General features: G+C 45.1%; 1 protein-coding gene across 2 annotated transcripts in view; it reads left to right on the forward strand.

Moving 5' to 3' along the window:
* Positions 1-25096, forward strand: part of WAC (WW domain containing adaptor with coiled-coil) — a 2564300-nt gene that overhangs the window by 785599 nt on the left and 1753605 nt on the right. The window lies entirely within an intron of this gene.

Genomic DNA, 25096 nt, shown 5'->3' on the forward strand with positions numbered 1-25096 from the left:
TACTGTTTGCACAATGGTCGTTCCAACAGCTACCTCTGACACACGAAATTCTGATCACAAATGCATGCAAATCACACCTAGCCTGGTGGCTTCAGACTTGCAACCTTTCCAGCGGAAGACCATTTGTGCTACCCACGACAGCTACGGTGACCACGGACGCTTCCCTGATAGGGTGGGGGGGCATCTTTCAGGGACAGACAGTCCAAGGCGAATGGACCAATTTAGAGTACAATCTGCACATCAATGTTCTAGAGTTGAGGGCAGTGTTTCTAGCATTGCAACACTTTGCTCCCCTTCTTCCTCTAGGGACTATTGCAGTTCAGACAGACAACATGTCCGTAGTCTGGTACATAAACAAACAAGGGGGAACCAAGTCTTATCAGCTATGCAGAGAGGCCATGAGAATCTGGCAATGGGCGGAGTCCAAGGGTCGCTTTCTGATCGCAACGCACATCCCGGGGTCATCCAACGTCATAGCCGACAGGCTGAGCAGAGCAATCCTGTTGCCTCACGAGTGGTCCCTCAAACAGTCAGTTGCGAAGAAGATTTTTCACAAGTGGGGCCAGCCTTCCTGCGATCTTTTTGCGTCTCCAATGAACGCCAAATGCAGGAGCTACTTTGCCCTATTGCCCCCTCCAGGGGAAGTCCCCAAGGACGGGCTGGTGCACGATTGGCCCCCGGGTCTCCTGTACGCTTTTCCTCCCTTTCCCCTGATTGCAAAGTTTCTACAGAAAGCCAACAACCTGCAAAGGACGATAATCCTCATTGCCCCATTCTGGCCTCGTCAAATTTGGTTCCCCTTTCTTTTGCAACACCGCATTCGGGGACCTTGGATCCTGGACCCAGAGCCAGATCTGCTGACTCACTCATCAGGGGTTCCTCACCCCTCGCTCGGGTCACTCCATCTAGCAGCTTGGCTGCTCCGCTTCCCTTTTTAGCCAGGTCTGATTCTCTTTCACCTGCAGTCCAGAATATATTAGTGGCTTCTCATAAAGCTTCCACTACAAAGACCTACACTAGTAAATGGAAGCGTTTTGTATTCTGGGCAAACTCACAGCATTTGGACCCTGTCTTAGCTCCGTTGAACAAGATCTTGGAGTTCTTAACAGAATTGTTCCACCAAGGAGCGTCCCCTGCCACCTTTAGAGTGCAATTGGCTGCCATCTCCAACTTTCATGTGGAAGAATGTGGGGCTCCTGTAATGGCTCACAGACTTTGTAAGGCCTTTTTAAAAGGGTCTTTCCATATTAGACCACCAGTTAGATCCCCTACATCGCCTTGGAATCTAAACCTTTTATTATCTAAATTGATGTTACCCCCATTTGAACCAGCCTCCTCTTGTCCATTGAAGTATTTATCGTGGAAGACTCTCTTCTTGGTAGCCATTACATCCGCTAGGCGAGTGTCTGAGCTTCAGGCTCTTTCTATTAAACACCCTTATTTGATCTTTCACTCTGACAGAGTATCTCTTCGCACTAATCCATCCTTTCTCCCCAAAGTTTGCTCTATCAATAACATTAATCAGTCTATTGAATTACCTGCCTTTTTCAAAAATCACTCCAATAAATTGGAGTATATGTTACACAAGTTGGATGTCCATAGACAACTTAGATTTTATTTGGATAGAACAAAGGATCACAGGAAATCTGATCAACTTTTTGTAGCCTTTGCTGACAGCAGGAAAGGTGTAGCGGTTACTAAACGAACTCTTTCCAAATGGCTAACTGATTGTATTATATACGTTTATGATTCTTCAAATCAAACTTTATCTGTCAAACCCAAAGGACATTCTACAAGATCAGTGTCTACATCCCTGGCTCATGCAGCTCGCCTACCATTAGACACTATTTGTGCAGCTGCTACTTGGTCTAAACCACATACATTCATCTCTCATTACAAAGTAGACAGGGTTTCTAGGGACAGGGCAACCTTTGGTTCCACTGTGCTCAAGAACGTTCTCCCGTGAGTTCCTCAGGAACATGGAGCTAGGGACGCTACCCAGGTGTAAGACCAAACGGCGAGATCGAACACTCTCACATTTAGAAGTTATGTCCTTACCATAACGTTCCATGTGGAGTGTTCATCTCGCCTTTGTTCTTACATTCCCACCCTCAGGAAGAACGTTCAGTTTGGTGCCTGGTCTGAGTTATTCTGCTTCTACACTTGCAGTTGTTGTATATATATGATGTACATGTGTATATATGTATATATAGATATAAGTGTTCTTGTTTTATGTAAATTTTTGGCATGAGTGTGTTCTCTCTCTGACTGCTGGTTTGCTTGCAAACTAGATCTGAGGTAAAGGCAGAGGGGGATTGTGGGTATTGGGTTGTCTCGAGCTTCTTCTCGATGCAGAGCTTGCAAGCGGCCGACACGGAGCCGAGTATCGGCTCCGAACCCAGGTGTAAGAACAAAGGCGAGATGAACACTCCACATGGAACGTTATGGTAAGGACATAACTTCTAATTTTTGGTCGCCGTTACTTCTGCCAGACGTATTTCTGAGCTTCAAGCTTTATGTATCGAGAATCCTTACTTGATTTTTCATAGAGAGAGTGTCTCTGAGAACTAATCCATCTTTTCTGCCAATAGTGATCTCTGAAATGTCCATTAATCAAACCATTGAATTTCAAGTTTTCTTTCCCAATCATTCAGAGGAGTGTTTTGCTTACATACCCTAGATATCCACAGGCAAATCCGTTTTTACATAAACAGGACTAGGTCTTTTCGTAAATCTGACCAGTTATTTTTGGCCTTTTCTGGACCTAGATTAGGACCTGCTGTTGCTAAGGTCACATTAGCTAGATGGTTGAAGGGGCTGTGTGACTTTCATTTGTACACAACGTAATATCTCGTTGCCTACTATCATGAAAGCTCATTCAGCAAGGTCGGTGGCAACTTCTGCTTCCTTCCATGCCAGAGCTTCTTTACATGACATCTGAGGAGCTGCAAATTGGGCTATGTCTCACACCTTCAATCATTACAAATTGGATTTGGCCTCCAGGGGAAGAGCATCTTTTGGTTCTATGATGCTCAGGAATGTCCTTCCATGAGAGCCTCCCAGGAATAGAGGTAGCTGGGGACTCTGTCCCATGTGTAAGGAATGGTCAAGGATTAACAATATCAGATAAAAAAGTTATGTCTTACCATAATGTTCCATCTGTATTGTTGATCCTCGTTCAGTCATTACGACTCTCCTTTCTTCCCCCTCCTGTGGTTTCTAGTGGATCTCACCATCTGGTTCTCTTAGGTTATTTGACCAGAGGTAGCCTCTACCTTCTTTGACTTGCAAACTCAATCTGAGGTAACGGAGAGGGGGATTGTGGGTAAGAGTTTAGCTCGAGAGTTTGAAGTGGACGCGAGCTTGGAAAATGGCTGGTGTGTTTCCGAGGTTGGAACTGATAACCATGCAGAATGACTGAACGAGTATCAACAATGCAGATGGAACGTTTTAGTAAGACATAACTTCTTTTTTTCTCAAGTGCCGGTCGGCCGACTCCTGAAATTTTCGTTTTCAAGTTTCATAACCGAAGTCTTCAACTAAAAGCTAAGTACCCCGTTGGGGAAACTTTTTCTTGCTCTTAACCGATGTCAGTAAAAGTAAATAGTTGCATTACATGTGGAAAGCAAATACCTCATGATTTTCATTCGTACTGTATTCCTTGATTAGGCCCTGACCACGACGTACCTCTCTGTCAGTATTGTGCCTTATTTAAACCACAAACTATCCGTCGTCGGTGTATTTTTGCTTCTAAATATTTTGGTGCTCTGTTCAAGATGTTCATCGTGTTACACTGCTGCCGTCATCACACTTGGGGTTATCCTGCTGGCAGGCTACCCGCAGTCGGCCTGAATTCCAAAGTCCTGGTCTGGCATCTGTTGCCGTCGCCTCTTCCCTGATGTCAGTGCGCCACGGGTATATAAGATGCAGCTGACGCCATTTTCTTCAGTCTTTCTTGCTGAGTGGTGCCCGAAGCAAAAGCAGTTTGCAAGTGCCGGTCGGCCGACTCCTGAGATTTTCAAAATTGAATTTCAGATCGGAAGTCTTCAATAAATCTAAGTACCCCGTTGGGGAAACTTTTTTCTTGCTCCAGACCGATGTCAGAAAAAGTTAACAATTGTATTTCTTGTGGGAAGCAAATACCTCCTAAGGATTTTCGTTCTTATTGTATTCCTTGCCTAGGCCCTGACCACGACGTTGCTAGTTGTCAGTTCTGTGCTAGATTTAACCAACGCACTATTAAGCGTCGGTACGATTTTGCATTTCATTACTTTGGCCGAAGGTTTAACTATGTAATGCCATCAGAAGAGCCGACGACCGGAGTTCACAAAAAGCGCAAGGAAAAAGAAAAGGACAGGCATCTGAGGTCCAAAACAGACGACGAAGCCTCTTCTAGGCCAGTCGCCGGTTCTCAGTGAGGCGCTTTCGCAGCCCCTGACACCCGCTACCTCAGAGCCACAGGCCACCTCCGACTCCCACGTGGAGTCAGCTAGGCTTTTAGAAATTCAAGGTATTGGGCCTTCGGAAACTAATCCCTCAGATGGGCCCAGAGCCGCTGAGCAGGCATCGGCTTCTGAGGGTGTTTTCAGACCTACACAGCTTTACATCAAATCAACTTCAGCATCCAAGACAAAGACTAAAACTTCTTTAAAGACAAGGAAACAAGTACAGCATTCTCCAGGACAAACTTCCATGCCCAAGAAACAGATGCTCAAAATGGCCGAAGACCTAATTACTTTGATCAGGTGTTCCCATCCCCCTCCTGATAAGAGGCCTAGGCAAGACACTGAATATGATTCCTCTGATCAGGTTTCCATTTCCTCTGACTCCTCTTCGGATCAGGGATACTCTATTCCACCCTAAGAGGATTCTGATGCTGAAGAATCTATTCCTTCAGCTTCTCCTTCTGAGGATTATTCCTTTGTGGAAACCCTGCATACCATGATGGAACATTTCCACTGGGAGAGCCAAGATTGCTCAGAATCTAAGAAAAGGCTCAGAGACTTTCTTTTACTACCTCAGCACAGACCTCTTGCTATTCCACCTGTTCTAGACATTGTAGATGATGTATTTTCAGAGTCCAGACTGTCTCCCGACTCTTTACCTCCTGCACCTGTTAAGCCAGACAGATACTACGGGGTTCCAGATTCTCATAAATTTCTACATAAAAACCCTGCTGCTGACCCAGAAACTATATCTCAGGGTCCCAAAGGGGTCAAGGCCTCTACTTCCAAAAACCCTGTCCCCTCAAATAGAGATTCAAAGGCTCTGAATAGATGGGGGAAAAAGTTTACACTTCTGCTACCTTGACTGTAAGGGCTTTAAATTGTCATTTTCATATTCTTAAATAGCAACAGTACTTAATGTCTCTGCTAAAACAGAAAATGTTGACAAAATTCTGAATGTTCTGAAAACAAGGAAACGCAGAATTTATTGCATGCAGCTAAACAAGTGGGAAAGCATACTTTGCAATGTGGTTTTGATTCACTGGAGGCCTCCTGCAGGGCCGCTGTTACAGGTTCTGTCATTAGAAGGCATGCTTGGTTAAAGGAACAGACTCTGCCTCATAATGTTAAAGCAAAATTGTTGGATGCTCCATTACAGCATGATACTTTGTTTGGTGTTAAGGCAGACGAGGTGTTGAAAGTGGAGGATAAAGCTAAATCTATGCAGACATTAAAGGATTTCTTGCAGGTACAGCCTCCCAGATTTAGCAGGAACTGGCCTTCTAAGAATTGGTCCTTTCCCGTGTCAGACAGGCCACAAAGATTCAGATACAGACGCCCTAGAGGCAGACAACAGCCCCTGGGCTCATACAGGCCCAAACAATGGGGTGCTTCTACCTCCAAAGGCAGAGAAGACAAATCACAGCCATATAGGAAACAGTCCCAATGACTTCCCTCTGCCAATGCCAAGCTTTTATTTTTGGCAGCACCCTTAAGAGGAAAGCTAGCACTTTTATCACAAAATTGGCACATGTTCACCCAGGACAAATGGGTCTTTATAAATATAGTCTCTCTTTGCTACAGGTTCCACTTTCACTCCCTTCCAAAGGCAAAAGGTATGCCAGACCTGCCACACAATCATTGGGCAGAGGCACAAAAACAAGTTTCATCTCTCATGGACAATGAGGGCTATTCAGCCAGTGCCACAACAAGAGCAGGGACAAGGATTTTACTCAAGACTTTTCTTAGTACCAAGAAAGGACAAAGCGTGGAGACCAATTCTGGACCTGTCTATTCTAAATACTTTTCTGGACGTTCCAAAATTCAAAATGTTGACTATGCAGCAGTTTCTGTCCATGCTGGGCAAGAAGGCTTGGCTTGTAACTTTGGACCTCAAAGAGGCATACCTGCATGTCCCAATCAGACAATCTTGCAGACGATACCTCAGATTCATAGCTGGCTCAATGCATTACCAATTCTCTGCACTGCCCTTTGGCTTATCTACTCTGCCCAGGGTCTTCACAAAATGCCTGGCACCAGTAATTGCATTTTGCAGACAGAGGAATTCAAATATATCCCTACTTGGAAGACTGCCTTATTCAAGCAGAGACCAAAGACATTCTACTAAAGCATCTGGCGTTTGTAAAAAGATTACTAATTTGCCTAGGGTACACAGTAAAAGAAAAGAAATCAAAACTAGTACCCTCTCAAGAGATAACATTCCTGGATGCAAGCCAAAATACAACTGCCCAGATGGCTTATCTCACACCAGACAAAGGCAACTGACTTCTTACTTCGAAAGCATGGCATCAAAGACCCAGTTATCTGCAAGAAAAATTCTGCAGACTTTGGGCAACATGGCATCCTGTATTCTAATTCCATATGCAAGACTGCATATGAGGAAACTACAGTGGTATCTAAAAAGTGTTTGGACTCAACATTGCCACAGCCTGGAATCACTAATTTCACTCATTCCCTGCGTGCAACAGGAGTTCCGCTGGTGGTCCCAGGCCTGTCACCACAACAAGGGACAGCCATTCACTTTACCCACAGTGAGGCAAACACTAACAACAGATGCATCAGATTATGCCTGGGGGGCCCACATGGCAGGAAAATGTATTCAGGGCACATGGCCCGCAAGCCAAAGGCATCTTCACATCAATCAAAAAGAGATGCTGGCTGTACAAAATGCCCTCACAGCCTTCAAGGACCTACTTCATCCAGGACAGCTGCTGATAAAGACGGACAACACCACAGTCATGTGGTACATAAGCAGGGGGGCACACATTCCTACCCCCTCTGCAGACGAGCCATGATTTTGTGGAACACAGCATTGACTTACCAAGTACAGCTGCAAGCACAATTCCTGCCAGGAAAAACAAATGCTCTGGCAGACGAATTAAGCAGAAACCTCATGGATCCTCATGAGTGGAAACTAGATCCACAAATCTTCAACATGATGACAAGGAAATGGGGACGCCCAGATATAGATCTTTTTGAGACTCCTCACAACTGCCAACTTCAGAGATTCTGCACAAGGACTTATCACAAACAAGCATGGAAAGGGATGCTTTGTCGTTCAGCTGGAACAACCTTACAGTATATGCCTTTGCTTCACTGCCTCTCCTCCCCAAGGTACTCCTAAAGGTCAGACAGAAGCCACAAATGATACTAATTGCCCCGGATTGGCCACGCCAACACTGGTACCCAATCCTAAGGAGCTTGTCCCAAGGTCCAGCCTGGACATTGCCTCAAATTCCTCATTTACTGACCCAACAAAACAATCCGATCCTGTACAGCCAACTCAGAACCCTAAATCTAGCTGCATGGCGGATAGTGTAACCATTCAAAATACACCTCTCTCTAAAGCGGTTATGGATGTTATTTTGGAGGCCAGGAGGCTCAGCACCAGAAAATCGTATGTAGAAAAATGTAAGAGATTCTGTGCTTGGAACCAGGCACAAGGAATTGACACGCTTGTTCCAAATATTCCTCAGATTTTACAATATCTAACTGAGATGCTGGACAAAGGCCTATCCTTATCAAGATCCATGCCTCTGCCATTTCAGCTCATTACAATACGGACCCACCTATTTTTTCACATCCATTGCTTAGGCAGTACCTCAGGGAGGTCAAAAACATAAGACCTCCAAGGAGAGCACCAGTACCTGCATGGGACCTCAATTTTGTCTTGGAAAAACTCACACTGCCTCCTTTTGAGCCAGCCAATGCAGCTGAGATAAAATTCTTATGGAAAACAGCTCTGCTCCTAGCAATAACTTCAGCAAGAAGAGTCTCAGAGTTACAGGCATTAATGGCTGTGGACCCTTTTATTATTTTCCATCCGGACAGGGTTTCTCTAAGGACAAACCCAACATTTATGCCCAAGGTAGTGTCCAGTGTGGCTCTTAACCAAACCATTCATTTGCCTACTTTTTACCCAAACCCGCAGAATAAAGGGGAGAGACTTCTGCATTCTTTAGACATACACAGACAGCTACGCTTCTACTTGGACAAAACTAAAGCTTTCAGAAAGACTGAGCAACTTTTAGTGGCATATGCTGCAGGATCACAAGGAAAGGCTATCTCAAAGCAGACTATTTCAAAGTGGATAGGACACTGCATTCGTTTCTGCTATTCACAACATGGCAAATCAGTGCCTAAGGGCATTGGACTACATTCTACCAGGGCAGCAGCCACCTCAGAAGCCTTCCTCAGAGGAGTACCAACCAAGGATATTTTGGAGGCTGCAACTTGGACTTCAGTGCATACTTTTACTAAGCCAGTGCATACTTTTACTAAGCATTACCACTTGCCTCTTTACTCTAAGTCCAGAGCAGGCTTTGCCACTGCAGTTCTGCAGGGCCTCATAGCCACTCCTAATTCTATTTAGACCCAGCTGCCCAACCTCAGCTTTGGGATTCAACCCAAGTGGTAATGACTGCAACAGTGAAACACGATGAACATAGTACAGTTGTGTACCTACCATAAATGTAGATGTGCGAGTGTATTCACTGTTGCAGTCCATGTTACCCACCCACCATCCCCCTTTCTTTGCTGGGACTTATCTGTACTTCTCTATTCTATACAACCTATGTGGTGCATTTACTTGTAGATGAAGGTAATGTTTATTTTAGTGCATGCTTTTTATAAGCAATGTTTTTTAGCCTACCCTTTTGGGGGCACCTGACATCTGGGGCAAGAAAAACTGAAGAAAATGGCGTCGGCTGCATCTTGTATAACCCTGGCGCACTGACATCAGGGAAGAGGCGACAGCAACCGACACTGGACCAGGACTTTGGAATTCAGGTCGACTGCGGGTAGCCTGCCAGCAGGGTAATCAAAATGTAATGACTGCAACAGTGAATACACTCGAACATCTACATTTATGGTAGGTACACAACTGTACTTTTCCCATTCTGGGGGCACTTAACATCTGGGGCAAGAAAAACTGATGTAATGGCGTCGGCCGCATGTTTTATACCCCTGACGACCTGACATCATGGAAGAAGTGATAGCATCCGACGCAGAAATCCAAGACTCTGGCATTCGGGCCGGCTGAGGGCTACCTGCAGGCAGATAACTCAAATGTGTTGACTGCAACAGTGAATAAACTCTAACATCAACATTTATGGTAAGTGTACACATCTGTACTTTTTTGCAATGGTCCCAAATGTAGCATCCACTTAATGCTAGAATACGACCAACTGAAATTTGCAGGTAGTACATATCCTGGTGGATAATGCGACTTTCGGTGACAGAACAGCTGTTCCTTAAGAACCCCCTGTGGCTGTAATGATGACAGATGTATCCCTTCTAAGGTGGGTTGGCATTTTAAAGGGAAGACATTCCAAGGTATTAGTCATATTCAAAGGTCAACCTTCACATCAGTGTTGTGGAAATGAGAGCATTCCGTCCTAGCATTCCAGGTATTTCAGGATGTCCTCCCCAGGGCTGTGGTATCTGTACAGACAATATGTTGGTAGTTTGGTGCATCAGCTGATTAGGTGGACACGCTATCATCATCATTTTGAAAAACCATGAGAGTCTGTAAGTGGCCTATGTCTTTTTATTGCTTTCTAGTAGGAATGCATATGTGGTTCGTGTTTCACTGTTGTAGTAATCACATTTGGGTTATCCCTGCCAGGGTAGCCCTCGGCCGGCCCGTATATCAGAGGCTTAGTATTTCTGAGTCAGTTGCCGTCGCTCTCCGGACTGACGTCAGGTCGTCAGTAGTATAAAGTAAGGCAGCAGATGCCATTACTTCAGTCTTTCTTGCCAAGGAGCCCGAAGCAGATCGCATGAGTGCCAGTCGGCCATTCTAAAGCTAAGTACCCCCTTGGGGATTCTTTTTTCTTGCTCTAACCGATGTCAGATAAAGTTAACAATTGTCTCACCTGTGGAAAGCAAATACCACACCGAGACTTTCATTCTTACTGTGGCACTTGCTTAGGCCCAGACCACGATGTCCCCCGCTGTCGGTTTTGTGCTTTGTTCAACATCAGAACTATACGTAGTCGGGCCCTTATTGTAGCTAGATATTTTCGCTCTCAGTCCTCTAATTCCGATATGGCTTTGGTAAGCCATTCAACAGCATATCTTCCGAAAAAATGTAAAGATAGACTGCACAGGTGCAAACCTACCGCGACGCTCCCGTTAAGCTAGTCGTCAGTTCTCTGGTCCTCAGTGAGGCGTTTTCGTAGCCCCTGATGCCCGCTTCTGTGGATTTGCAGGCAGCTACCGAGACCCTTTCAGACTACGGTTTGTCGTGAGACTCTTCAACTAAGGATCCTGCGGATGTCTCCACCTTGGATGGGCCCGGAGCCGCTGAGCAGGCACTGGCTACTGAGGAAGTGCTTTGCACTTCCGATTCTCAATACAGACAGACTTCTTTCGCGTCTACCGTTCTTTCGAAAACTACCGAGTTTCTAAGGCCCAGGGTACAAACCACACCCAAGAAACTGACGACCCAATCTCAGGCACTTGCTTCCTTGCCTCCGTCTCATATGGCTAAAATGGCGGACGACCTTCTAATGCTGATCAGGGGAAGCCAAGCTATCCCTTCCAAAAGAAAAAGTGACTTGTCCTCAGTAGTTTTATCTGAGCAGGAGTCCGATCACTCTGAGGCATCTGAATATGAAGGCATGCAACCCCTTTCTGCTTATGAGGATTCTGATGCAGAGGAATCCATTCTTTCAGCCTCTCCACCCAAGGACTTTTCTTTTGGGGAAACCCTACATACTTTAGGAGAACATTTCCAATGGGAATGTCAGGACTACTCTGTCTAAAAAGAGACTCAGGGAATTCTTAGATCTTCCACAGCATAGACCTCTGGCCATTCCTCCTGTCCTGGATGTTGTGGATGATGTTTTCATGGAATCTAGTTTGACTCCTGACACCCTTCCTCCTGCTCCTGGGAAACCTGACCAGTAATGTAGAGTTCCTGACTCTCACTTCTTTTCAAAAATCCTACTGCTGACCTTGAGGGTATTTCTCAAGTTCCTAAAGGATTTAAAGCAAATACAGCTAAGGATCCCACCCCCTCAGATAGGGATTCCCAAGCATTAGACAGATGGGGTAAAAAGTATACACCTCTGCTACTCTTGCTATTAGAGCACTAAATTTTCAGTTCCATATGCTAAAATTTCAGCAACATACCATGGAACTCCTCAAACAAAAAATATCATCTTTTCTTGCTTGTGCAGAAAAATAGAGTTACAAGAATTAATGCACTCTACAAGTCAAATAACTAAGCACACCTTACAATGTGGTTTTGACACCCTAGAAGCATCTTGCAGGGCAGAAGTCACTGGTTCTGTCCTTAGAAGGTATGCTTGGCTTAAGGAACAGCCCTTGCCAGACCATTTCAAATCCAAATTATTGGACGTACCCTTGCACAAAGACAACTTATTTGACACCAAGGCAGAGGAGGTCTTAAAAAAGATGAAAGTAAAAGCTAAATTTATGCAGACAGTTAAGGACTTCCTGCAGGTCCAGCCACCCAGATTCAGTAGGCAGTGGTCCTCCAAGCACTGGTCCTTTCCTGCCCCCTCCAGATCAGCTCAGCCCAGACCCCGGGGAAGCATGCCCCCCCAGACAGCAGCCCCATGGAATGCAGAGATCTAAGCAATGGAGGTCTTCCTCTTCAAAACCGGGGAGTGCCAAGCCACCCCCTCATGGTAAGAACTCACAATGACTCTCCACTTCCACCCACTTGCCCCTAGGAGAAAAACTCTCCTTCCACCAAGCACCTGGACCACCATTACCAATGACCGCTGGGTCCGCAACAGTGTCCCAGGGATGCAAATTTTATTTCCACACTCTACCAACCCCAGAAGGGTTCCCAGATATTCCCCCTAACCAGTGGGCAGAGGCCAAAAAGCAAGTCCTTTCTCTGCTCTCCGAGGGAAATAGAGCACATTCCTGTAGGACAGATAGGCCAAGGTTTCTACTCCAGACTCTTCCTGGTACCCAGAAAAGAGGGCACCTGGCACCCCATCCTCGACCTGCCCATTCTAAACACCTTTCTGGTGATACCAAAATTCAAAATGCTCACCCTCCAGCAGCTATTACCTATGCTCTCCAATGATGCTTGGTTAGCCAACCTAGACCTAAAAGAGGTCTACTTACACATCCCAATCAGGGAATCATGCAGGGAATGTTTACGTTTCAATGCAGGATCACTGCACTTTCAGTTCTCTGCACTTCCCTTTGGCTTATCCACAGCTCCCAGAGTTTTCACAAAATGTCTGGCTCCCGCCATTGCTTTTTGCAGGCAAAGAAATATTCAAATTTACCCATACTTAGACTGCCTAATTCAAGCAGACAGGAAATGTGCTCAAGCACCTGGCTTTTGTAAAGGACCTACTGACTTCCCTAGGGTATACTATCAACGAAAAGAAATCCAAACTAGTACCCTCCCAAAAAATTGTATTCCTCGGAGCAAGCCTGGACACAGCATCCCAGATGGCATTCCTTACACCAGAAAAGCAAACCTGCCAGACAGTCTATTTCTCTCACCTAGCCACCCAGACCCCAATTATCCGCAAGGAAAATCCTGCAAGCTCTGGGGTTCATGGCTTCTTGTATTCTACTCCTTCCATATGCCAGACTGCATATGAGAAAACTATAATGATACCTAAAAAGTCTTTCGTGTCAACACTCAAGACCTGGAAACTCTTATACTAGTGATGCCTTGTTTAAGGGAAGATTTTCTTTTGTGGGCAGCAGCATGCTACCTACAACAAGGGACTACCCTTTTCACAACCCCATGGAACCCAGACCCTCACCACAGACGCATCAGACTATGCCTGAGGTGCACTACTGGACGGCAGGTGCATACAGGGTCCATGGAGCCCACATCAAATACATCTGCACATCAGCCAAAAAGAGATGTTAGCTGTCCAGCACACACTGACAGCTTTCAGACCCCTCCTATCCCTGGGGGCTCTGCTGATCAAAACAGACAACACCACTGTGATGTGGTATATCAACAGGCAGGGAGGGACTCACTCGTACCCCCTGTACAGGCTCGCCATGACCCTTTGGCACCTGGCCGCGGCCATGCAACTACACCTGTTTGCACAATTCCTGTCAGGATCTCTAAACTCTCTGGCAGACAACTTAAGCAGAAATCATCTGGACCACACGAGTGTCAGCTAGACCAAATAATCTTCACCCTTGTAACTCAGAAATGGATTGCCCGAAGGTCCACCTCTTTGCTTCCCACTCCAACCATCAGCTCAGTAAGTTCTGCACCAGGGAACCTCACTGCAAGGCCTGGAAAGTGGATGCTGTATCCTTCCAGTGGGTCAATCTTTAGGTCTGTGCATTTCCTTCACTACCGCTCATTATAAGGGCAAAGCTCAAAATAAGTAAGGAAAAACCCAGGGCAATCCTGATTGCCCCAGACTGGCTATGCTAGCACTGGTACCCAGTGCTGCGCAGCCTGTCACCTCTGCCACCATGGCATCTCCCTCAGATCCCAACTCTCCTGACCCAGAGGGAAGAAGAATTCATGCATCCCCTGTTGCAGACCTTCTGTCTGGCAGCCTGGCTTATTCCCTGACCACTGCACAAACTGCCGAGCTCAGCAAATAAGTTCTAGATGTTATACGTGAGGCCGGACGCCCTAGCACTAGAAAGTCTTATGCTGACAAATGGAAAAGGTTTTGCACCTGGATCCAGGCTAAGGGAGCGGGGATGGCACAGCCCTCCCTACCTCTCATCCTGGATTACCTTGCTGACCTACTACACAGGGGTCTATCTTTTTCTTCTATTAAAATTCATGCCTCTGCTATCTCTGCTCATTTCAGCACAGAGCCAACTCTTTTCTCACACTCTCTCATCAAACAGTTCCTAAGAGGGGCTAACAACTTGAGGCCACCCAGAAAAGCACCTGCCCCAGCTTGGGACCTAAACTTTGTGTTGGAAATGCTCACCCTGCCCTCCTTTGAATCAGCAGGTTCAGCAGAGTTAGTTTTTCTCATGGAAGACAGCCTTGCTTCTGGCCATCTCTTCAACAAGAGGAGTATCCAAGTTACAAGCACTAATGGCTGTAGAGCCCTTCCTCATTTTCCTTGCTGATGGGGTCTCCCTCAGGCCTAACCCATCCTTCATGCCGAAATTGGTGTCCAATGTGGCTCCCAACCAATCCATTCATTTGCCCACCTTTTTCCCTAACCCACAAAACAAGGGGGAAAGAATAATGCCCTCTCTAGATGTGCACAGACAGCTCAGATTCTACTTGGACAGGACTAAATCATTTAGAAAGACTGATCAGTTGTTAGCTTTGCTGCAGGAGCAGAGGACAATGCCATATCCAAACAAACCATTTCTAAATGGATATCACACTGCATCCTTTTCTGCTACAAGCAACACGGGAAACCTTCCCCTAAGTTGGTCAGGACATATTCTACCGCAGCAACCACCACCTCTGCAGCTTTCCTCAGAGGGGTCCCCACCAAGGACATCCTGGAGGGTGCAACGTTGACATCAGTTCATGCCTTCAAGTATTACCACCTGCCTATCTTCTCCAAATACAGGGCAGGCTTTGCCACCGCAGTCTTGCAGGGCATCCTAGCCAGCCCCTAGTCTTCTTGATGCCTCCACCCTTTTCTTCAGCTTTGGGAATCAACCCAAATGTGATAACTGCAACAGTGAAACAAAAGAGCAGTACAGTTGTGTACACTTAACATAAATGTAGATGTTCGAGTGTATTCACTGTTGCAGTCCTAGTTTCCCTCCCTCCATCCTCCTTGTCTATCTCTCTGTCTCCTTACAAGGAATTTTTGGTATTTACTTTCTACTGGTGATGGTCTTCCACTATAACCTAACTAGTACATCACAGTATAAGCATTACACAGTTATAGCATGCGCCAAGGAACTTAGCTCTTCTTTGGGGGCACCTGACAGGTAGGTAGGTACGAACAGGATACTACCATCCAAAGACTTCTACCAGAAAAAAGAAATCCACGTAACAGCAAATAAAACAACTGAAGTAGAAGTCACCACGATAGTAAAAAATAAAATTGTATTTATTGTCGGAACAAGCGCTTTCACGTACTGCCAAGGTACGCTTCTTCAGGTTTGTAAATCAATTCATTCTATCAAATATTTATATACAAGATATTCTATCTAATAAATCAATTAAACAATTAATCAATTAGTCAAAATAACTCATCAACTATTCCACTATTTCATTTTAAAGCTACATGATTCATTAAACTTATAAAACGCATAATGGAATATAGCAGAATAGAATAATATAATATAAAAATGAAAATAAAAATAGAAATACTTGTCATTGTTGAATACCTAAATTCAATACATATTCACTACAAAAATGCAAAATGTATATATATATATATATATATATATATATATATATATATATATATATATACAACTGAGTTTAAATCATGCAATTCATATGTCGCTAAAAATTCCATATTAGCATATTTAAATAAATAACATTGCAAAAAACATATATATATATAAAATTATTGCTTTAAAACTAAAAATATAATTCCTTGACGGTTCCAAGCATGAAGCATACAACATGAAGAATTAAAATTACATATCCAAGCTAAATATCCAGCACATCAAAAAAGCACTCGTACAGACTAACTACATATGTTTAAAAACATCTCAAATATTATAATATACTATCAATAGAGGCCAATACCCATGATTCATCTGCGCCTAGCCAATGCTGGCTTTATATTTACTGTCTGATTAAGCCCGGGTTCAATGTGTGCTCTCAGCCTTAGAATCCAAATTAATTCAACCAGCTCTAAGTAGCCTATGTTATCGCCTTCGCGTTTACTTTCATTTACTGTCTGTAGTACCCTAAATTTAAAGTCATGATCATGAAACGCATACCTATGCTTAGCCAAAGCATTTGTTAAAATCATATGTTAAGTTGTCAATCTCGCCTTCATTCTTGCTTGATGGGTTCGGAGCCGATCCTCGGCTCCGACTCGGCACTTGCTAAGCTCGAGAGTCACTTTTACCAGCTCGAGGCAGCCCCATATCCCATGATGCAAGGCGGTAAGTACCCAGATCTCGTTTGCCGCTTCGCTGATGAGGTCCTCCTTTTACCAGCTCCTGGTAAGTGAATTATTACTTTACTATTTTAGCCCCTTTTTTCAAAAAAACCTTAAATTATTAGTTTTAACTTTATTTTAATTCCTTTCTGACAGAAAATTTCCCTGTCTCCTCTAAACTTTTAGTCAGACTAAAACCCATCCCATCCCCCCCCTGTTAGGGTGTGTGTGTGTGTGTCTGTTAGTAATACCTTTTGGTATATTTAATTTTATTTCTTGGACTGGTGTGTGTGTGTGTGTGTTTTACACCATGTCTAAAGAAAGGGTCTCAGGCTTTAAGAAGTGTGACTCGTGCTGTCAGAAGATGTCTCTGACAGACGGTCACACTTCTTGCCTGTACTGTCTGGGGCCTCTTCACCTGCAGGACTCCTGTGCTATATGTCATTCTTTTAGCCAGAGAGTCCTGCAGGAAAGAAGAAATAAATTGATTTTGAGGGGCCTTCTTAAGCCGGAGGGCTCTCCGGCTAAGTCGGCCCCATCTAAGACTTCTAAGTCTTCCAAGGCCCAGGCTTCTGTGTCCAAGCCTGTGGCCTCGGCTCCGACTCATTCAGAGTCGAGATCGGCTCCGGCTGGAGCTGATTCTGGGTTACCTAAACCTTCGGCACCGATGGCTATCGGTGCCGACTCTGGTTCGACCACTTCGGTGTCGGCTCCAATCGGTTCCGACCACCATGTGGCCCAGGCATCGGTGTCGGCTCCGATCGGCTCCGACACCCTTACATTTATGGCCGTATCGGCTCCGGCTGGAGCCGATACATCGAAGCTACCTGTCGGTGCCGATAAGTTGTCGGCTCCAACAGTTTCAGTAGTTTCATCGGCTCCGATGGTTCCTTTGAGGAAAAGGTCTAGGTCCCCTTCCTTGGAGCCGCTACTTTCGGCTCGCCGCCTCTCCTCTCGGAGCGGAGCCATCGGAGCCGATCTTCAAGGTCATCCAGGCTTTCTGACCATGATTTGGAGAGAGTGGTCAGCAGACTACTAAAGTCACAGGCACTGGCCCAAATGCTACATAGTCCGTCTCAGCAGACGACTATTAGTCCACACCCCATTGCAGTTCCTCCTTCGACTCTACCCCAGAGTTTGGAGTTGGAGTCTTTGGGAATAGTTTCTGCTACGGCTGAGGGACAGATACCCCCTTCTGCTCCTTCAGCTGCTACTCTTATCTCCTCTTCGAGACCTTCCTTAGAGGGATTCGGTGGCTGGGCTTCCCTGGTCTCCTCCGAGGGGGTGAGTGGCATCGGACCCTTGTCCGAACCCGCTCTTCCCCTTGGAGCCTCGGCCTTGGTGAGCTCGGCTCCGACATCTGCCTCGGAGCCTTCCTTTTCGGTGGGTCCTGGAGTTCCTAGCTCTTCGGAGTGGGTTCTCTCGGACCTCCCTGGGAGGAGCCTTGAGGTGATGAAGAGTGTGCTGGCCTCTGGACTCAGCCAGCAGTCTGTTCCCTTAGCTCCTCCCTCTATAGTGCCTGTTGACATCTCTGCCACTTCTCTTGCTCCCGGACCCAGAGATCCTCCGCCTCAGGTTTCCCCACTGGGAATATCCCCCTCTTCTGAGGATTCTCCTGATTTGTCGGGTGATCCTCCGCGGAAGAGGACTTGTAAGACGAAACACGTAGACTCCCCCGAGTCTATCACTTCGGATACTGACTTAGATGAGTCAGAGGGATCCCCAAGATCCCCCTCTGAGGATGTCTCCTTCTCAGACATCCTAGAACTCCTTAGACAGAGAGGAAACTGGCCCACCAACAATCCCTCTGAGGATGAGTCAGTATACCTGGAGGCGTTTGGATCTCGGCCCTCCACCTCCTGGGTGTCTCCGCCTTCGACCCCTTATGCAGGTTATTGCTCGAAGGCGTGGACTGCTCCTGACTCTGTAGAGCCTGTCCCTAGGAGGCCTTCTAAATTTATTACTGCCCCGTCGGACAAGCAATTCCTTACAAAAGGTGTCCCCGCTGATGCCATGGTGGTGGCGGCTGCCACCAAGAAGGAACTTGCAGATCCTTCCGTACCTGTCCATCCTCCTAATAAGGACTCTAGGACCATGGATAGATATGGTAAGCGGATGTTTTCTTCAGCGACCTTTGCTATGCGTTCGCTGAACTATCTTTGTCACTTCACCAGACTCCAAAGGGATATCCTTAAGGAGCTAGGTGAAGTTGTGCAGGATCCTACAGCTGCGGGGGCTCAGGAAAAAATTGCTTCGCAGCTAGGAACCCTTAACTCCATTGCAAACTCCTCCATGCGGCTTATATCATATGCTGCTGATGGAGCATGTAGGGCCGCAGGTACAGGTGTGGCTCTTAGACGCCAAGCCTGGATGCGACTATGTAATTTTGCAGATCCCTTTAAGGCGTCCTTCACAAACTCTCCCTTTGATGGGTCAGCTCTGTTTGGCCCTCAAGTGAAGGAAACGTTGACCATGTGTGAGCAGGACGGCAAAACTCTTTCTGCCGTAGGGGTCCATTTTTCCACCCCTTCTAGACCTTATCCCAAAGGACAGAAGGGTGGCAAAATGTGGTTCCGCAAATCCCAAGGAGTCACGCCGGATTCACGTGGTCAGTTTACCCCTAGAGGCAGAGGGGGTAACAATAACAGACGCCGCTCTAGAGGCAGAGGGGGTCCACAAAACCAGGGAAACAGAGAGTCTCTCTCTGACCAGCCCTTTCAGCATCCCTGAGATGTTGCCCGGCTGTCCCTCCTTGGAGGCAGTCGGGGGAAGACTATCACTGTACCCAGAAGCCTGGCGTTCTCTCACTCAAGACTGATGGGTACAGTCGATCATATCCGAGGGTTACAAAATTCCTTTCGAGGGAAGTCCTTTCTATCCCTCAAATTCTCTTCCAGACGTACCACCCGGTCTAAGGGAAATTGCAGAGTTGGAAGTCTCAAAACTACTGCAAAAAAGAGCCATTCAGCCAGTTACAACAGACCATTCAGAGCCCGGAATCTACTCAAGGTTCTTTTTGGTCCCCAAAAAGACGGGAGACTGGAGACCAATATTGGATCTCAGCAGACTCAACAAGTCTGTGAGGAAGACAAGATTCCGAATGGTCACTCTTCAATCGATTCTGCCTTCTTGCAGACGGACAACTGGATGTGCTCAATAGATCTTCAGGATGTGTACTATCACATAAAAATTCACAGACGCTCCAGGAGATTTCTCCGCTTTCGGCTGGGGTCCAGTCATTTCCAGTTCAGAGCCCTGCCCTTTGGGCTCACCACAGCCCCCAGAGTGTTCACCAAATGCATGGCAGTGGTCACGGCTCACCTGAGACGTCAAGGATTCCAGGTGTTTCCGTATCTCGACGACTGGCTCCTGTCAGCCACCACCAGGCATCAGCTTGTTCAAGCCAGGGATTACACAATAAATCTTTGTTCTCATTTGGGCATCTCGATCAACTTCGAAAGTCATCCTTATTGCCCTGCCAGTCTATTACTTTCATAGGCGCAAACTTAAACACTGTTCGGATGTCAGCTACCCTTACAGACCAAAGAGTTTCAGACATTCAAAGTCATGTCAGGATCATTCTAGCCAACAAGAAGGTACAGGCCAGAATGGTTCTAAAAGTATTAGGTCTCATGGCTGCGGCCATTACTCTTCTTCCCCTGGCTCGCTTCTACATGCGCCTTCTTCAGTGGATGTTGTTCACTCAGTGGTCTTACCAACAACTTCCAATGCGTCACCAAATTCTGGTGACACAGATTTGCAAAAATCATCTTGCTTGGTGGATCACTTCTCCCCAGATTCACCAAGGCAGACACTTTGTACCCCCATCCTCGGTAGCCACTGTCACCATGGATGCCTCCCTGATCGGGTGGGGGGGGGCATTATCAGGGCAGGATGGTTCATGGGACGTGGCAACCGTTCGAGTACCACCTGCACATAAATGTCCTAGAGATGAGAGCAGTGCTTTTAACGTTGCAAGCCCTCAACGACTCTCTTCCTGTAGGGACGATTGCAGTCCACACAGACAACATGTCTGTAGTTTGGTATATCAACAAACAGGGCGGAACCAAGTCCTACCCCTTGTGTCGAGAAGCGCTCAGACTGTGGCAATGGGCAATCTCCTCTCATCGGTTTCTGGTAGCAACGCACATCCCTGGGAAAACCAACATTTTAGCGGACAGATTGAGCAGAGCTATTCTCATGCCTCACGAGTGGTCTCTCAAGCAGTCTATAGTGGAGGAGATTTTTCTGGAATGGGGTCGCCCATGTTGCGATCTTTTTGCTACTCCCCAAAACAGCAAATGCCCAGACTTCTCTCTCTTCCCTCTGTCAGGCCATCCCCCCAGAGACGCTCTGACCCAGGATTGGCCCCAGGGACTTCTTTATGCCTTTCCTCCTTTTCCTCTAATCCCTCAGGTTATCCAGAAAGCTACCGTTTTGAGAGCCAAAATGATTCTCATTGCTCCTTATTGGCCTCGACAAATTTGGTTTCCGTTCCTCCATCGTCACCTTTTGGTGCAGCCATGGCATCTGGACCCAGTGCCAGATCTGGTTCACCAATCCGGTCAGCTGCACCGGTCTATCCCTTCTCTCAACCTCTCAGCATGGTTGCTCCACTTCCTTCCTTAGCCAGGCTTCCTTTGATCTCTAACCCTGTTAGAGACATCATAGTAGCTTCTTTAAAATCCTCTACCAGGAGGATTTATACAAGCAAATGGAAACGTTTCTCTTATTGGGCTAAAGCCAAGAATATCGATCCCTTCACTGCCCCAGTTCAGGCAGTTTTGGACTTCTTAGCGGAGATTTTTCATGCAGGCTCCTCTTCTTCCACAGTTAGAGTTCAACTGGCTGCTATCTCGAACTTTCATGTCGGGATCGCAGATCACAATATCATGTCCCATAGGCTTTGTAAAGCCTTCTTGAAAGGAATTTTCCTGCTAAAGCCTCCAATCAGGTGTCCTCCTCCTCAATGGGATCTAAATTTAGTGCTGACATCCTTGATTCTTCCCCCCTTCGAGCCAGCTGTTTCTTGCTCCCTAAAATTTCTTTCTTGGAAAACATTATTCCTAGTAGCTATTACATCGGCCAGGAGGGTGTCTGAACTTCAAGCTGTTTCGGTTTGACCCCCCTATTTGGTCTTTCACAAGGACAGAGTATCGTTGAGAACTAATCCGACCTTTTTGCCTAAGGTCGCCTCAAAGGCTAATTTGAATCAATCCATTGAACTCCCTGTATTTTTCCAAACTATTCAAACAGATCGGAACAAAAATTACATTATCTTGATGTCCACCGCCAACTCAGATATTATTTGGACAGAACTAAACAATTTTGGAAATCCGATCAACTCTTTGTTTCCTATGCAGACAACAGGAAAGGCCTTCCTGTCTCTAAAGTGACTTTATCTAGATGGCTTTCTTCTGTCATCTCTGAAATTTATCTGCTCAGGGGAAAACAGCTGTGCTCAAAACCTAAAGCACATTCAACTAGGAGCTTAGCTACGTCTACAGCCTTTCAAGCTAGACTTCCTTTAGACACTATTTGTGCAGCAGCCACTTGGGCCACTCCTCATACTTTTGTTTCTCATTACAAATTGGACTTGGCCTCCAGGGACAGAGCCCGTTTTGGCTCTACAGTCCTCAAGAGTCTGTTCCGTTGAGCCACCCAGGATAGAGGTGCTAGGGCCGGTCCCATCAAGCAAGAATGAAGGCGAGATTGACAACTTAACATTAAGAAGTTATGTACCTACCATAACGTTCCATGTTAGTTGTCTTCTCTCGCCTTCTTTCTTGCGACCCTCCCTCCTTCCCCCAGGCCTGGACAGACCTTTCTACAAGTGATTGTTATGCTGAAGACCATTCAGAACTGGTCCTTCTTTCATCCTGTAGGCTTTCTTTCTTCCTTTGGGAAGTATTTATGCTTGGTGCTATTGCCCTTTGTCATCAAACGAGATCTGGGTACTTACCGCCTTGCATCATGGGATATGGGGCTGCCTCGAGCTGGTAAAAGTGACTCTCGAGCTTAGCAAGTGCCGAGTCGGAGCCGAGGATCGGCTCCGAACCCATCAAGCAAGAAAGAAGGCGAGAGAAGACAACTAACATGGAACGTTATGGTAGGTACATAACTTCTTATTTCCTCATGTCGTAACTATGGTTATAAATGCGATCTTTTAACCTCCTAGATGTTAACCCTACATAATACGCCTCGCATGCAACGCAGGTAGCCAAATATACTAGACTGCATAAAAATTAGGTGTGAATGTATATTCCAAATGTGGTACAGTGAATTGTTGGTTTTTAGAAATAAAATTACACATATTGCATCTATTACATGGATATGTTCCATGTCTCAAAGACTGTCTAAGGTCGAACACAGGTCTATTTAATTTTTCAATACATAATAGTCTCTTTAGACTTTTACTGTTTCTATATCTAAAAGTAGGTCCATTACCAACAACCTCTGCCACTTGTGTATCTAGTAACAATATCTTCCAATTTCTTCTAATGATATTATTGATGTATTTAATGTCATTAGTATATCTGGTTATAAAGACTGCCTTGGTATCATGCCGATAGGTTCTGTATAGGTTTTTTGTTCTCTGCCTTTCATTGGTCTGAGGTTTAGAGCGAAAAGTTGAACATTTTACATCTTTAATCAGAGAACTAGAGTATCCCCTGTTGACAAAAAAACCCTCTATTAAATTTAATTGTATTTCTCTATCCTTGTCATTACTACATAGACGGGAAATTCTCAAAAACTGGCTCTTAATGTTCGGGAATATATGACGTGGATGCATGCTATTATAATGTAGTATTGCATTTCTCCAGCAAGGTTTCCTAAATAGAGTAGTAGAAATTGCACCATCCAGTTTTTTAAAAACAGTAACATCTAAAAAATTTATCTTGTTAACAGATTTCTCCATGGTAAATCTTAAGAAGTCGTAGATTCTAGATAAGGAACCAGGTGTCTCAATAATTCATCATCTCCTTTCCAAAGTATTAGTATATCATCTACAAAGCGTCTGTATAGTAAAATGTGCTTGAAAAATGCACTATCAAACAAGAACCTGCATTCCCACTGATACATCACTAGATTAGCATAGGAGTTTGCACAGGGGGTGCCCATGGCTACTCCCCAAGTCTGTGCATATATAGTATCTTGAAATAAGAAGATGTTATTATTCAAAACTATCTCTAGTAGTGTACAAATCAACATTTGAGAGTCATTATCAAGTGTTCCATCTGCATGTATAAATTCCCTAATAGCCTCGATCCCATACTCATTGGGAATAGTTGTAAAAAGATTTTTGACCTCCAATGATACCAAAATAGTTGATGGAGGTATAGCATTGTCTATAACTAAAGTCTGTAAATCTTTTAATAATTCATGGGTATCCTTTAAATTGGTGGGTATATTTCTGGCTAAGGGTCCCAGTTTAGATTCAATGTAACGAGAAATGTTCTCAGTTGCCCATTTTTCACCAGATACTATTGGTCGTAAAGGAGGGGGAAAACCCCTTTATGTACTTTGGGAAGGCCTTTAATCACAGGAATAAGAGGGGAATCTAGCAGGAAATATTCATATACTTCCTTAGGAATTTGTCTGCACATTAGAAGGTCATATAGAGTATCTTGGATCTGTTTCACAATATGCATTAATTGCTTATATTCTATATGTTTATAGACAGCATCATCATTCAACATATCTAGCATTAGCTTAGTATATAGGGTGGAGTCCAGTACCACTATACCTCCACCCTTGTCAGCTGGTTTAAATACTAAGCTTAAATCCTGCTGTAAATTCTTGAGTGAAAGTTTCTCATTTGCGTTTAGATTATGAAACACATGCTTAGATTTACCTTTAGAAAAATAATCATATAGATCTTGTTCACATAACCTTGCAAAACATTCAACATTCGGCAAAAGAGTGGGTATAAACATGCTTTTACATTTAAATTGTTCACCAGTATTAGAATTAGACGTATTAGCGTCTTTAAACAATAATTTTAATGTTAAGGTTCTCACGAAAAGACGTAAGCCAATAAGAACTTCTGAGAGGTTACTACCCTGAGATGGAATAAAGGAAAGTCCTTTATTCAGAAGATCTACTTCATGCATAGTCAGTTCACGACTCGAGAAATTGAATACGAGTTGCCTCAGTTCCTGTTCTTTCTCCTTACCTCGGTGGTCTCCCCCGAATACTTCCTTTTTCTTCTTCCTCGACTGTTGGACCGCGTCGATATTCGGGTTCTGTATTCTACTGGTAATGGTAAAAAAGTACTTGGAGTTAAACCTGTGGCAAGTTTTGGTCTCAAACAAACAAAAGAAACAGTACAGTTGTGTACACTTAACATAAATGTAGATGTTCGAGTGTATTCACTATTACAGTCCTAGTTTCCCTCCCTCCATCCTCCTCGTCTATCTCTCTGTCTCCTTACAAGGAATTTTTGGTATTTACTTTCTACTGGTGATGGTCTTCCACTATAACCTAACTAGTACATCACAGTATAAGCATTACAGAGTTATAGCATGCGCCAAGGAACTTAGCTCTTCTTTGGGGGCACCTGACAGGGCAAGAAAAACTGATGTAATGGCGTCTGCTGCCTTA

The sequence above is a fragment of the Protopterus annectens genome, chromosome 3.part1, assembly GCF_019279795.1.
Source record: "Protopterus annectens isolate FY-2018-M chromosome 3.part1, PAN1.0, whole genome shotgun sequence".
NCBI lineage: Eukaryota > Metazoa > Chordata > Ceratodontiformes > Protopteridae > Protopterus > Protopterus annectens.